General features: G+C 38.9%; 1 pseudogene; it reads left to right on the plus strand.

Annotated features, from left to right (window-relative positions):
- The first annotated feature begins 2,998 nt into the window (after positions 1-2,998).
- Positions 2,999-5,990, plus strand: LOC122143953 (annotated as a pseudogene).
- Positions 5,991-15,673: the final 9,683 nt, after the last annotated feature.

Consider the following 15,673-nt stretch of genomic DNA (forward strand, 5'->3'; position numbering starts at 1 on the left):
GGACAGGAGAAAGAAGCCAAAAGCAAAAAGGATGATTTTGGGTCCCGAAGCAGGTGAGCGCACTACATGGGTGATTTGTGCTGTGCTGAATGTTTTAGTGTTTAATTTCTGTGTATATGGCCACGTACACACTGCAGATAAATTCAGTTGTCAGTTCACTTTTAGTCAGATTGACAACTATATCAGCTGATTGAAAAATGCAGGTAGTGGTATTAACGTTTACAGCAATTACACTCAGAATCAAACTGAACAACTAGCTGTTAATGGCACATATCGACTCATTTGTGTTGCCAGATCTTACTAGAAAAAACAGCAGATAGGAACGAGCCCATAATAAACTCAAATCCAAATGTGTTTTCTTGTGACCTGCACCTGTCTACTTTATTGACCCCATAAACTCGATCTCTTTATGAACAGCAAACCCGAAGATGCTTAAAGGGGACATCAGTTGCAAAATAAACCTGTCTTAGCAGTGTGTGGATAAAATCCATTCACTCCTTTGTTTTTAATCCCCCAAAAACCTAAAGAGTCTCGATCATCAAGCCGCTTTGATCTTCCCTGAGCAGTGTTGTGATGTCAAACTTTCAGTGGATTAGTTTTGTTTTTTTGATGGTAACGCGCCACTGAATACACAAGAACAGAAGAGAGGGGCGGGGTGAGCAGTAGCTCCTTAATCATTTCTAGAGACATGCACCGAAACGGCTCGCTGTGAACAGAGCTGTTCTTGACAAGGTGAAATGGGTGTTGTTTTACACAACCATTTAAGGGAAGACAATTCAGACAAAAACACATTTTTTTTTTTTTCATACACATGTAAATAATAAAACCATAAGACACTTTTACTTTTTCATAAAATGTTTTTTCAGACTGATGGAGAGAAGACATCCAGAAGACACTGTTAAGTGTTTCTTTTATAAGCACTTTATCTATTTGTGTCAATAGATTTCAATTACAATGCATATTTTTTAAAGTTTTTTTTTCTCCAACTCTGAGCCATAAATCTCCACTTCAGTGGCACTTACACACACCGGTTAATATTCTGAAGTTTACCATATTTATTCCCGTCTATATTCTGAAGGTTTTTACCGAGGGATTTGTTCATATATAATTTTCTTGATTATACACAACATTGTATTCCCCCCAAAATTGTGAAAATATATTGTTTTCTAGCTGTTCAAAGTATTTTCTGTGACAAAAAGAGAGACCCAGAATTCCCTCTCTATACTGACTCTAATATGTCAAAAAAATTAAACAAGAATTTTGAAACTGACTTCATCCAGTGTTCAGATTTTTGTACTAGAAATATATGCAAATTAGCGCATATCTATTAAATAATGCCTCATTTGCATATTTAAACATAACATTTTAGAAAACTTGTAATACAAATAAAGTTTGCAATTATCAATGTAATCATTAAACTTGGTAAGTAAGGTGATAACTATTAGTTAAAGACGTTTCATGAACACCTTAAACATTCATACAAACATCCGATGTCCCCTTTAATAAGCATTGCTTATAATAAGTGGACATGGCAACCCTTCAGGAGCACACTCTGCGGAGCAACCCTCCAAACATCAGAAACAGGAGCAGCTGCTCTTTGCTCAGTGTGTAACTGATAATGTCCTGTTGTCATGTTTCTCTATCATGTGTTGTAGGTATACTCTTGCCAGCAGACATGCGTCATTAAATGCGTCTATGGAGAAGTGGAGCCCTTACCAATAACTGATCTAAAGAGAGGCGCTCCAGGCCTTGAAGTGGGCCGTGTTTCTGGATCTAACACACATCCCGAGCTCAGTATTATCATAAACCCCAGTTAGAACAGCCTTGATTAATGTGCCTTGTATCGGTGTCTAATTTTTTTAGTTTTACTTTTTTCTAATTGTGGAATGAACGTGATGTTCCTCATTTGAATCCGTTTTTTATTTTTATTTTTTAAAATTAAAAGTCCATTTGATACCTTCGTAATTTTAGATAGTAGGCTCAATTTGTGTGCTTTAAATTTGCTTGAATAGTTTTAGTGAGACATTTGCACACAGTCGTGCGTCTTTGTGCGTGTGAAGCATTTTATTTTGTATAAATTGTTACATAAAGAAAATCTGGTTGCGGTCTGTTGTATTCACAGTTCTGCTGATATTACTGCCTGTTTCTTGTGCTTTTTTCCCGTTTGTCTAGGCTTGGTTTTAGTTGCTTTATTTTATAGTTTATATTAGTACTTCCATTTTTGCTGAATGAATGGTTGTATGTTTGAGAAAAAGGCTCCATTGCCCTACATTGCATTTGCTTCAGTGCCAATAACAAAACGAATTCCTTCCATGTTAGTAATTTAACTCTGGTCTTTTAACCCTTTTTTTTTTTTTTTTTTTTGACCATAAATGAATTTTTGTCAAAGTGAGGTCTCTGCGTTTTTGTGTTATAATTTATCATTTTTCTTACATCCCTGTGTGTCAATTTCTCCAGTTCGTTTTAATGGTGAGAGAAGACATTTGATATAAAAAAAATAAAATAAAAATAAACTCTCTTCATTGCATTTTTGGAAAAATTAAGTGTTTTTTCAGAACAACACAGATATCATATTTGGAACAGTTGTTTTCAGATAATAGTATTACTAGTTTCAGAATATGACACTTTGGGAATGTATCCCACTGTTTTGGACAGCTTAAATAAACATAAAAGCCCAGTTCTTGTATTGGGGGGAAATTGGTCCCCTATTAAATTATATCACCAAGTTTAATCAATTAATAGTCCTAAAGAAAGGCCCACTGTCAAGATGCCCATTTGACGGCAAGAAATTAAAAATGAGACGTTCTTACATTATAATATATTTGCGTAATACGCTCATATTGTCCACATGGTGTTAAAGCCTACAGTAGCGATCACTCATTGGCTTTACGAGCTGTCACTCAAAAAACCAGCCAATCCTGTACGGTCGTAGAGGGGGGTTGTTCCGCGCATTACGCTGGTGTTTACATCCGAACCAGAAGTGCTAAGTAACTCCAACATGTCCGCGTCTATAGCACGGGCGACGGTTGAGGGCCGGTCAGCAGACGGAAAAATACTGCCAACGAGAGCAGCTTTAATGCTGGTGAAGTGCTAAGTCACTTTAAAAACACGACGAGGAAGCCGTACAAAGCATTGAGTTCTCACTAACGGACGTTACTCGGCTCTAGCATGCGTGACAAGATGCGTCCTATTGTGCTAGCCGGAGCTCGGTTTTTAGCTGATCAATAAACACATAATAATAGACACGTCTCGTCCAGTCAGTGTTCCTTCAGATAACACTTTATCTGAAGCTCAGACATAAACAGACACTCCAAGATAAACATACACATAAATATATACAACCATAAATCACGGTTTGGACTGCAGTTATTCACTTTAGCTGAACGCTCGGAGCGACAACCATGAACCACTTCAATACTCTGCTATATAACGTTAAATATATATTTGACATGTTTATATATTTAATCTCAGCTTGTGTGCACTGTCCGGGACGAACAGCAGCAGGTGTTTCGGGTGAGGTTTGTTGTTAAAGGCTGGTTAGTGAGTACGTGACGTACTGAAGTTGTGTTTACACTTTGTTAAACCGGAGTGAACCCACTTCTTCAAACGGTAAAGCATGTGAATGTTGTAACAAACACTCAGTTGACCTGATGTGACTTTTTTACGTAAAAGTGTGTCTATTGAATTGTCATGTGGCTTGAAGTCTGATTGTGAGCTATCTCTTCTTACCAAACTAAACATTAGTGTAAGTATCTCTTATATAAAAGTAACATAGTATATTACATACAGGTCTGCTCGTGTCAAGGGAATGGGAGGGCAAGCCACTGCATGCCATAGTAAAGTAATGCCACAACTTCCACATCTGTTGACAAAATCAGTGCAATGGCAATATTTCCATCCCCTGAATGGTAACTTTTTCAAGTCCCAAGCGTTCCGAGTCCCTCAAAAATAATGAAATAACAGTCATAGAGATCTATTGGATTGTTTAGATTTCAAATCAGTAGCGGATCGAGGCATCAAAAATAACTAAGTAACGAGGTGGTTTATGGATAGTACCTGTCCATGATTATTACTGATTAAGTAATACTAAACAGGTTGTTTTTTTAATGTACTAAGCAGTCATGTAGCAACTGCTCTTATCTAAAACTGACTTCCATTAGGATTTTACGTGAAGAATCCACTCGTGAAGCAAGAAACCACAGTTGATTGGGGAAAAATGTTATATCTAATAGATGAAAACCGTAGTTTGGTGACTGTTTATTAACAATCCAGTACATCCTGACAGGGTTGTTTTGGCATGACAAAGTTTTCTGCGTGTTTGGTTTTAAATATGCAAATGATGCCTTATCTAATTAAGTTTAAACAGCACTAATTGGACATCATTTCCGGAGCAGAAAATCTGAATCAATCTGATAAAAGCCAGGTCCAAGTTCTTGTTGAACACACGGAGGTGGTTTTGGATTTTCCATAAATCAGAAAAATCGCTCCGTCCAATTCGGCCCAGACAAGACACAGAACCACTTGTTTAGTATTAAGCATGGTACACCAGTGCAAATGATTTCTGAACCAAACCCCTCTGTGAATTTAGAAGAGTCTGGGTGTGTGTTACAAGGTTCAGGGCTGCTGAACTAGTGAATTATATGTGTGGTACGTACACAAAATACATTGATGGAATAAACACATTTAAATGTGTATTTTGGATGTTTTTTCCCCATTAGTCTAAAAGAAGACATGTTATGGAAGTAAAATAGCCCAAAATCTCACAATCGACCGGTGCTTAAAGGACTTAAACCCGTTGGGGTTATCTGCCATGGACGTTTACTGACTATCCGCTATTGTCAAAAGAAGCTCTAGTTTACGTTTGCTGTATATGCAACTCCACGTTCTTTCTCAAGGGACAATTCACTCTCAGAAAAAAAGGTACCTTTTAGACTCACTAAATATGCACATTTTTTACGGTACTAAACACAAAAAGTGTACTTTTTTGTAAGATACAATGAATCTAGTGGACGCTTTTCTGAGAGTGTTTTACTCAACGTGATTTTTTTCAAAGTGATTATAATCGCCATGCTTCCATTCATTTGTCATAAATACTCCCGGGTTGGTATTTTCCTTCAGTCTCAACGCCGTCGGCCGTGAATAAAGTCAAACAACTTTTACAGAATAAACCAGATTATGTAGTATGTTAGTCATTATCTTCTGCAAGGCAGCCTCGGTGATGTGTATATATATATATTTTTTATTTCCCGTCTGATTTTTTGAATGATATATTTTCCACGTCTTCAAACAGATCGGCCTGAAGGTTGTAGTTTCGAACCAGAGGTTGCAATGGCCTCACTTACACACTAACTATACTAAGAGAAAGACAAATCAGACGAGGAGGTGTTACAAGATGTGTGAGTAGTCGCAATTACATCTCATTCTCACTACTACAGCTCAGAAAAAAGCAGTTTGGAGATTTTCAATGTTCGTGAACATCTCTTTCTGCTCACCAAGCGCTGCCATGTATTTGATTAAAAAATCCAGAAAAAACAGCAATACGGAATGAAATCGTATTAAACCGTTTTAAAATACTCTTTTTTCTTTTATAAGTGTGTTTCAAATGTCATTTTTATTTCTGTGACGCATTCCTCCAGTGTCCTTCAGGGGCCACATGATCGCAGAAAATCATTCTAGATAGCTGCGGATTTGCTGCTCAAGAAACATTTCCTGAATGCTGAAACAGAACAGAAACGTGCATTTGAGAGAACTGTCAGCGTTGATCAGTGTTAATTGCATCCCTCGTTGACGTGTGATTGATAATAGATGTCTGTTCTGTTCCTCCAGACGTGAGAGTGTTCATAGAGAAGAAGGCTCAGCTGACGCTGCTCGGCACAACGAGATGGATTTCGTCGAACCAAACTTGTCCAGCGAGTTCGTGTTCAACAATCCAACAAAGGGATCAAAAGGCAATTCCCACGTGCGGCTGCGGGGAGAGCTTCAACATATGAACCATCTTTGGCTTCACCTAGAGCTCGAGCCGCTCCAGGACCTCCAGTAGATCCTAAAGATCCAAAACATCCCCATCTTGAAGAGTTGTGGTACAGGCCGTTGGGAAGAGAGCTGGATGTTCTAGTGGCCTGTTTTTCCTTGGCTGCCGACCAGAAGGCCCTGCCGTACAGACAGCACTGTTTAGAGGGATAATTAACCGTTTCATTTGTTTTCCTTACAACACTTATTGAGCACGCTTGAATGCGTGATGCCACGCAAAAGTTACAACTCCAGGTGTAGTTGCTTAGAGAGTAATAAATAGTTTGGGTTTTGCTCTGATATGTGTTCATAATGTTGATATCCCAGTGAATATGGCGTGATTATCCGATGGATACCGAACCTTGCCATGTGCTATGTTTCATAACGAACGTCCTCCCTCCTCACAGTAATTCCTGCAGTCGCCCTCGTCTGCCTCTCGGGGCTATTTTGTGCACCATTTGGTGCTAAATCTATAAGCCATCCTACATTAAATAGTAAAAGAATTTCCCTGATTGTTAAGTGATTTGGGTTATTACCTTTGCTACTTTCCGCATGCCACTTGCGCTTCGTCATTTGAATTCATGTGTGGAAATAAGACGCAGCACCAGGAATCTGATGCCAACGTTTGTGAAATGCAGGTTGTACTAGACAACTCGTAAAGCGCCTCCCGACTTCGCTCTTTTCAAACACAAAACACCTCCATCTACAAGTATGCCTGCTCTTGAATTAATTGCCTTGTATTGTCCTGAAAAAAAAAAAAATTGTTTTTCTGTAAAAGACCTCCATTGCTTCTTTAACATTACAAGTCCATTTTATTGACTGTAATCATATTATTATTTAAAAAAAAAAAATCTATTTTAACCTTCATTCCAAATATTCTTTTTTTTATATCAGTGAAACTAATCTCATCTATTCAAATGTACTTGTTGATTTTCCAAATCATTGCCCGCACAAATGAATTAGTTGTGAGACCAGAAGAAAAAAAAATAATAATAAATGAAGCCCAGTCGTAGGGGTTAAGACAACCGTGTCTGTCTTAAACCACATTACTGTATGTGTTGTTCTACTAATGCTCATAGGATTCATCTGCAGGCTCGTTTACTTTTATACTTAACCGCAGAGGTTGATAGAACTGAAACGGCCCAAGGCTGCCATCGGCCACACAAGAATCTCCGGCCGCTATGCTGCTCCCTCAGCTATATTTAATATTGAGCGAGCTGATAGATATTAGGTTAGGTTGCTGGACTATCTGTCTGAATACCTGAAGGAGGAGCTCTGGTTTCGTCACACAGCTGCAGTACGTTATTGATCTCTTCTGCGTCTTCATGTGATCACTCAGGTCGTTTTATCCGTACCTGCCTGGATCTCTGCATTTGCTTGCGTGTGCTTGGGTCTTGAGAAGAGAAGTCGTGGTTGGTATTTGTTTTTATTTGGGCACAGCGAATCGGAATAACCGTGGTCTAACAGGCCCAGCGCGAGAAAAGAAATTAGGTCATTAAAATGATTATCAAGGATGTTACCCATACCGTTCAAGTGCACATTTCCTCCTTGTGATAACAACCTGGCAGCTGTATATCACCCCGTCAAGTAACTCGTGCCTTGCGAAGAAGTGAACATGATTGTGGAGGCGTGCCTGCGCCAGCTGGCCTTGTGAAACCGTGTATCAAACTGTCGGAACCATCACAATAGCCACGTCAATTCGAAACAACCAGACAAACAAAAGTCTGTTCCCAATGGGGATACTGGGCCCTCCATTAAACACAAAAACATAACCGTTTTGATTATAGCAAAAGTGTGGTAACCACCTTGTTTTAGCCCCGGAGGTAAGTGACCACAGTTGGAAAAGTCTACACATACCATGGGTAAACTGTGGTTGTAAGTAGCCAAACCACAGTAAATGTGTGGTCCACAGGATTTAACTACAACCATGACGGTATTGTGGGTTTAATCTTGTAGTTAAAACCCATGCTCTTGGTAGCGGAATTGTGACTGAGACAATAACAACAACCATGAATTAGATGAAGTGACCCAACAATGTTGTTAGTTGTTCTTATTGTAAATATGTATTTTTGTTGTACGTACAGAGTTATCAGGTCCTTCTCAAAAATCGTATGAATATTGTGAAAAAGTTAATTATTTTCCATAATGTAATGATAAAAGCTTAAACTTTCATCATAGTGTATTAAGTGATTCATTGCCACAACCAACTTGAAATATTTCAGGGTCCTTTGCTTAATTGATTGTTTAATACGTGATGATTTTAGGCATACAGCTCATTGAAAACCAAAATTCCTATCTCAGAAAAATTAGCATATCATGACAGCGGCTATCTCTCTAACGACGGCTATTAACCTAAGTCATCTGAAGCAACTGAATTAAACTCCTAAACACCGCAAATGATTCCTGAGGGTTCTTAAAAACTCCCCGAGACCTGGATTACATTACTCAAAAAACCGCAATCATGTGGTAAGAACTGCCTGCACCTGACTGCTAGGTCCATAAGGCCATCATTGACGACCCACAAGCGCTCTACGGTGTACAGACCCAGAAAGAAATTTCTGAACGATATGGCTGTTCCCAGAGTGCTGTATAACGGACACCTCATGTGGGAAGGTCCTAGTGAGGAAGGAAAAGGTGTGGGGGCACAAAACTCGCTGCCCAAACCGAGAAAGAGGTGACCGGACCCTGCAGGAAAAGACATTGTGGATAAGGACCGATACCAGAACCTGTGGGGGAGCCTAAGCGAAGCAGTGGACTTGAGTTCTAGACGTAGATAACATCTCAGAGCCAAACCGTGCATCAGGCGTGTGCTTTTGAAGCAGTAAACAGAGCGGGCAGCGAGACTCCTTACCTTGGCTACAGCAGAAGCAGCACTGGACCGCTGTTTGCTCAGGATGGCCAAGAACAGCCTTTTTATACGGAGTGAAGCGAAATTTTGCATGGTCATTGTTGATCGGAAAATCCAAGGTGCCAGACGTCTGGAGGAAGACTTGGGAGAATGCAATTGCCGAAAATGCCTGAAGCTCCCAGATGGCCAAGTCACCCACAGTCTGGTGATGGTCTGGGGTGGCCAATGTCAGCTAGCTAGGTGCTGGTCCACTGTTGTTTTTAAATTCAAGGGCACAGATGGTCCAATGGCAGCTAGCTATCCAGGAGATTTGGCGAGAGCCAACCTTTTGTGTCATCGTCCATTCTGCTGGGTGAAAGCTTTATGGGAGCATGAAGATTTCGATTTTTTCAGCACGGACCTGGCCCATGCTCAAATTGCCAAACCAACTGGATACAATGGTCTGCCATGCACCCTGGTACTTACCTGTGCGGATCAATTGGCCTCGCCAACTCTCCTGACCTTGAACCCCATATATAATCTCGTAGGGATATTGTGAAGAGAAAGTTTGAGAGCACGCAAGACCCCAACACTCTGGAATGCAGCTTAGGAGGCCGCTATCGAAGCAATCCTGGGGCCTCACATAACACCCTCAGCAGTGCCACAGTCTTATTTGCCTCCATGCCACGCCGCATTGAAGCACGTCATTTCTGCAAAAGGATTCCCGACCAAGTATTTGAGTGCATAACTGAACATAATTATTTTGAAGGTTGAACTTTTTTTTGTATTAAAAACACTTTTCTTTTATTGGTCGTGTATGAAATATTGGTAAATTTTTGGTTTGACGATAGGAATTTCTTGGGTTTAATCATGAGCGGTATGCCAAAATCATCATAGTATTAAAACAATAAAAGAAACCTGAAATATTTTCACGGGTGGGTGTGTGCAAGAATCTAAATAGATTGAAAGTTTTAATTTTTATCAATTATCATTATGGAAAATAAGGAACTTTTCACAATATGCTCAAGTTTGTTGAGATGGACCTTAAATTTGGATCTTTAGTATAATAGAAAGGAAAATAACTGAATTATAGCTATCCTTCAAAATTTCGACATTTAAATTAGATGTGTTTGCCCTTGGGCCTAGGATAAATCATTGGTACTTAGTTGGTACACTTTAGCTGCAGCGGTTTCTGAGTATATATAAAGCTTTTCGTTTCAATCCCAGTCAACACTATATTATATCGTATTTATTTATTAGCACAAATACAGATTTTTATCTTTGTGGAAATACCATAGCTTTCTTAAAATGCTATTTTTTTGTGTGAATACCATTTCTGTTTTTTATGGAGTGTTTTTATAGCTTATTCTTTTACTCTTTTAATATTGCCAAAGCGCGCTAAAATTGCTGCTTTGTTGCAATATACACTCTTTTTGCAAAATTATTTAATATGTATCTATTATCAGAACTTATAATATATATTATATATTAATACTCGAGAAGCAGCTTTGATTTGGTTCATCGTGTGTGAAATGAACAATTACTTGGACACATTTCAATAGATTCGGAGGGAAGATCGAACTCTAAACTGGAATGATAGACATGCGTTTTCTGTAAAGCGGACTTTAAAACAATGTGTTATTGTGAATAAGACGCAAAATACAGTAGAAATTGATATATTATATTATATACTAGAGAAGTCTCTATATACACGATAAAAAGTACTAATATATATCTATATAATATATAATATTTAAAATAGGCTACGCCTAAGGTGTGTCGCGCCGCGTCCAGTAGTTTCTCTGTGGCACCTGGCAGCCCTCGTGAACTGGTGTCCATTGTCACCGCCGGGTACTCGGGCTCTATAGCGCCGCTAAGGTGCGCACTAAAACCCGCCGCGAAGACCCCGGTTACAAGCACCGAGGTTCACCATCCACCTGCCCACACTGCACGTGCAGCAGTGCATGATCCGTATTTTGTCGGCGGTAGAGACGCTGCTAGTGGTCGCGATGAGCGCCAGATCAGTTACTCGGGCTTTGAGGATGAACCTCCATGCTTCGGGCTCTGGAGCTGCAAAGGGTTGTGATTGAGGAGGAGGCGAGAGCTGCTTTCTTCATCCATATACACAACAAGCAACACTCCCTGGCCGTTACACCTTGGCCTCGCCGGGGCGAACAGCCGCATGTAAATCCTGTCCTGTATATTTCTTATCATTGAAACAAAATAATACTTTTATTAGCAGGACGGGGGGGTTTTTTATTAACTTAATCAAAATTGACAGTACCCTATGTCTTTCGCCACAAAAAAAATCTTCGGCACCACAAATGTTTATTCAACCACTGATAATAATCAGAAAGTTGATCTTCTTGAGCAGCAAATCAGCATATTAGATGATTTCTGAAGATCATTTGACACTGAAGACGGGTGAATGAATTTGCCTGAAATTACAGTACAGTTTTACCAGGCTATTCACATAGAAAAACTGCCTATTTGAAATTGCGTAAGAACTATTTCACACTATTACTGATTTGAACTTAAAAAACAACGTACATTCCGTTTTAGTAAAACATATAATCGAACATTCCTTATTGTCTTAAAGACATGATTGAAAGTTAAATGTTCTTTATATATGAAGATGTTGATCTATAATGAAATTTCAGTTTTGGAGTATCGAAATGAACAAAACTCATTTTGAAACCAACACAAAACCCACACCTGTTAAAAAAGGGCAAAACAAATGTACAGTAGTTATGCTGAAGGAATTTTATGCTGGGGGGGATTTTCGTTTATTTTTGACGGTGTTTTATACCTATATTATTCTAATTTTTTTTATATTTTTTTTTTGTGTCAATACATGGATAATGTCCCTGGCAGAGCAATTACCAGTAAATTGGTTCCATTTGTTTGTTGTTTTTTTTTGTACAGTGCACTGCTGCAAGCAAACAAACACATTTGTTTCTCTCATTTGTTTTCTTACTGTTATCAATGATGTTTACGCGCTACTTTCCTAGTTAATTTCCGCCGACGTGATCTTTTAATTATCCTGCTGTAGATTAGGCTCGCAGCAAAACGGTCAGCCTTGGCTCATAGCTGTACACAGACTGCTCAAACTCTCGTTCAAAAGGAGGGGGCGTGCTGTTTGGCTGTTAGGATCATGGCCTGTTTTCCTTTTATCCTGACCTCAGTACTGCGGTGCAGACGCTTCCGAGTCTCTGCTGATCCGCCACCAAAACAGGTCACGCAGAGCACGCTCCTCATTCTCACATCATATCAGTTAACAATTTTTACGACCTGGCTACATTTCTCTATATCTTTGTGAAAAAGGGTGCACTTACTTGTATTGAATGTTGCACTTGTAGTAACTTCAAACCTAAAAGGTACTGTACTTAAACGTGTAATATAACACTAGTGAAATAAAAATCCACTTTCACGGCTTGTTCATATAACACTGTAATAGTGCACATTAAAAGTTTTCACTTAGAAGTATATTTTTAATCCATTATGTTTTTTATAAGATCTTTTTGTTGGTGTTTTAGAGATTCAAGCTACGACTTCTTATCTCGATGTGTTTGTTTAGCACGTATACTTTATTAAAGCACATAGTAATCACCTTATTATAATTTTAACGGGTAGTGTGTTTGATATTAATAAAGTCCATATATTTTAAATGTACTAAATGCAAGACTTCATTACAAACTGAAATATAATTGAAAATATATCTGACTAGCTGACCATGCACGTTTCAAATAGCAATGACATTAAAGTGTATTTTAGTTTAACCACAAATGTACATTTTAACAGTACACTTTAATGAATTCAAAAGTGACAGAAGTAATATCACTTTACGTCCTACCTTAATCCTTAAACGTCCTAAAATTGCAAATCTAATATGAACTTAGACTGGATACATTTTTAGATTAAAATCGTAACTATTTAATTAGTGGCCTGAAAACATCACACTCAAGTGTGTTCTTTTAATGTGCTACTTTTTTCACTAGGGCTAATAAAACAACACTTTTCAATGGACTATTGATTACAAAAACAGACCAAGGTGTAAATCTGAGTGAGTTGGTGGTTTTTTGTGTTTTTCAGGTTGAAGTGTGCTGCACAACCACTCAACATCTGTTCACTTTTGCTGCAATGTCTTTTTTTCCAGGGAGAGCAGCTGTGTCAATCTCAAATGCCTGATCCTTCTCAGACTTCCGTTTCAGACTGGCTTGCACCTACCCATGCTTTCTCTCTGGACTACTTCACTTGCACTACTGGGCATCAGACGCTGATGGAGCCGTGGATAGAGCTGGTCACCACAACAAGGACAGAAATGCATGAAAGGGCCCGAGAAGGAGTGGGCCAATGGTTGGAGTGCAGAGTGTGTGAACTGGGTTTGGCTGACTGCACATTTTAACAAGTAAATATGATGCCGTCTGTGATTGTGCTGTGTGCTTTGGAAACTGGCCAAAGATCTGCTGAAGACGCAATTCAGTGCAGCCCAGAGGACCAGCGAGCGTCCTGCTCCAACTCAAAGACACTGGAGACGAGTTGTGTATTCAGGAGTATCCAACATGTGAAGCTCAGCTTTTGTTTCAGCGGTGCACGTGAAGATCTGATGAATTGTTTGTTTCCTCTCATAATCAAGATGCAGGTCCAGGACTTCATATCACTATAAACCCTTAGATTAGTTCATTCCACAAAATGAGCACATTGAAAATTATTACTTAGCAGTACTTCCCCTGCTGATAAAAAAAAAAAAATGCAAAGTAACTGATTTGTTTTGCAGATTTTCTCTTACACTTTTTTTCTGATGCTCTTATCTAGCCATACAACATCAAAATGCTGAATTAAAGGCTTGTGATTTATAACCCACCTAAACCACTCTGACTGCCAGGCAAATTCAAGTGTTATGCCCCAAAAAAATTATTTATGCAAGAAGTAAGGTTTTATTTTAAATGATAGCTGTAATGGTTGTATGCAGCAACATCATCTTTTTTTTATTTTGTATGATTATGGGGATTGAACTGATCAAGAGATACATTAGAATTTTTAAATGAAATTCCACCAGGTTTATTATTACAAAGGATAATATCATACATTTTTTATAGGAAAAAAAAAGTTATTTTTCTTCATGGGAACAATGTTAGAGAAATTCCGATCGGATTCTCTGGCTGCAAGTTGAATGGTGCCGTAAGAATGAGAGTCAAATATGCCTGATAACAAACATCACAATAATCCACAGCACTCCAGTCCATCAGTTAATGTCTGGGAGAGTAACCATCTAAATGTTGTGTAAAAGAGACCAATCCATCAAGATTGGTTTTTAAACTTCTTCAAACATTGCTTCTCGCTAAAATACCCATTCACTCATCCATAATTTGCTTTCCCCACCTTTGGACTCTCATTCGAGGGCACCCCTTCACTCTTATGGGAACAGTGGATGTAATGGCTATTTCTCCAAATCTGTTCTGATGAAGAAACAAACTCAACTGCATCTTTGGAGGGTACATTTTCCAGCAAATTGTCATTTTTGGGTTTATTTTCTTCCACTTACAATGTAGCAATGTAATTATGCGTCATAGTTGAGTTTTTCCCTGACATTGGTCACAGCTCTCTGTTCTCTCCTGCATGTGAGATGCCTGTCAGCGCTTCACACCCAGTTATGGTTCCTATGCTGCTATTTTACCGATACTTTCATTCACAATATATAACAACAGACTCTTTGCAAAGCATGCGACAGATTTCATAAAAAATAATCTGTGATGCTCAAAAGATACAGATGTGCTGTTCAGGATCAGAATGAAAACAGTGTGGATGTTGTTAAAAATAACCTTTGTCCATTTTAGGTAATTTTGAAGACTGGAATGTGCATCGATCATATAGAAGATTTGGGGTGGCCATACACATTCAGGTTCTCGTTTTCTGACATAAGAACTGAAGAATTTTGATTTTGATATTCAATTAACTCTTTTATCCCTAAAGTAAAAAATATACCACTGCAGAGAGACTTAAATGCTTTAATTCTGTATGTTTTGCCTAAAAAAAAAAAAAAAAAAAAAAAAAAAAAAGGTGCAAGAAAGTAAACTAATGTCATGGTGATATTGCCTATGATGACAATTTGAAAAACCTGTACTTAAATCATCTACTGATATGTTTGCTTTTGCATATTCTACTTAATATGCATTTTGATGAAGTTTTATTACTGTTTGGTTTGCTAGTTGTAAATATAGTTACCCTCTCTCTATACCGCAGACCCCTCAGATCTTACACAAGTCGGTTAGTCAGCAGACAGGGCGTGGAGGAAATTAAATGAGACGAGAAAGTAAATGTGACTTTGGGCTGTCGCAGGACGCAGGGCCGCTGAAAGAAAATAAAAAACAAAACAGTGTGTAGTTTGTTTTACACCAATCAGACGTTAACGTTCTAATTCGAGCGTGTGAGGTTTTTGAATTTGCTGGGCTCTTATTGGCTGGCGGTGAATAAGGGGCGGGGCGGGGCTTCCACTCAAAAATCGCCGCTCACAGTGACTCCCCGCGGCAGCTACTTGCAGTCATCTGACGCTGCTGTGAGGCGAGAAAACGGTTGGAGTATGTGTGAATAAACCGCTGCCGTTCATTAGCAAAGGACAGCTTTTAATTTTAAGGGTTTATTTTTTGTCGTTAAGCTGTGGCACCTGAGCGGGCACGTGTCGCTTCTTTGATTAAGAGCATCCTCCAGTAGTTAACGGACCGAGACCCAGCGTACTCTTGAGTGTATCTGGCGTGAGCCTTTCTGTGATGTGTACCGGTATGTGACGGACGGGTCTTCTTTAACACTAACGTTGCTTTACGCTAACTGAACGGTCAA

The sequence above is a fragment of the Cyprinus carpio genome, unplaced genomic scaffold, assembly GCF_018340385.1.
Source record: "Cyprinus carpio isolate SPL01 unplaced genomic scaffold, ASM1834038v1 S000006541, whole genome shotgun sequence".
NCBI lineage: Eukaryota > Metazoa > Chordata > Actinopteri > Cypriniformes > Cyprinidae > Cyprinus > Cyprinus carpio.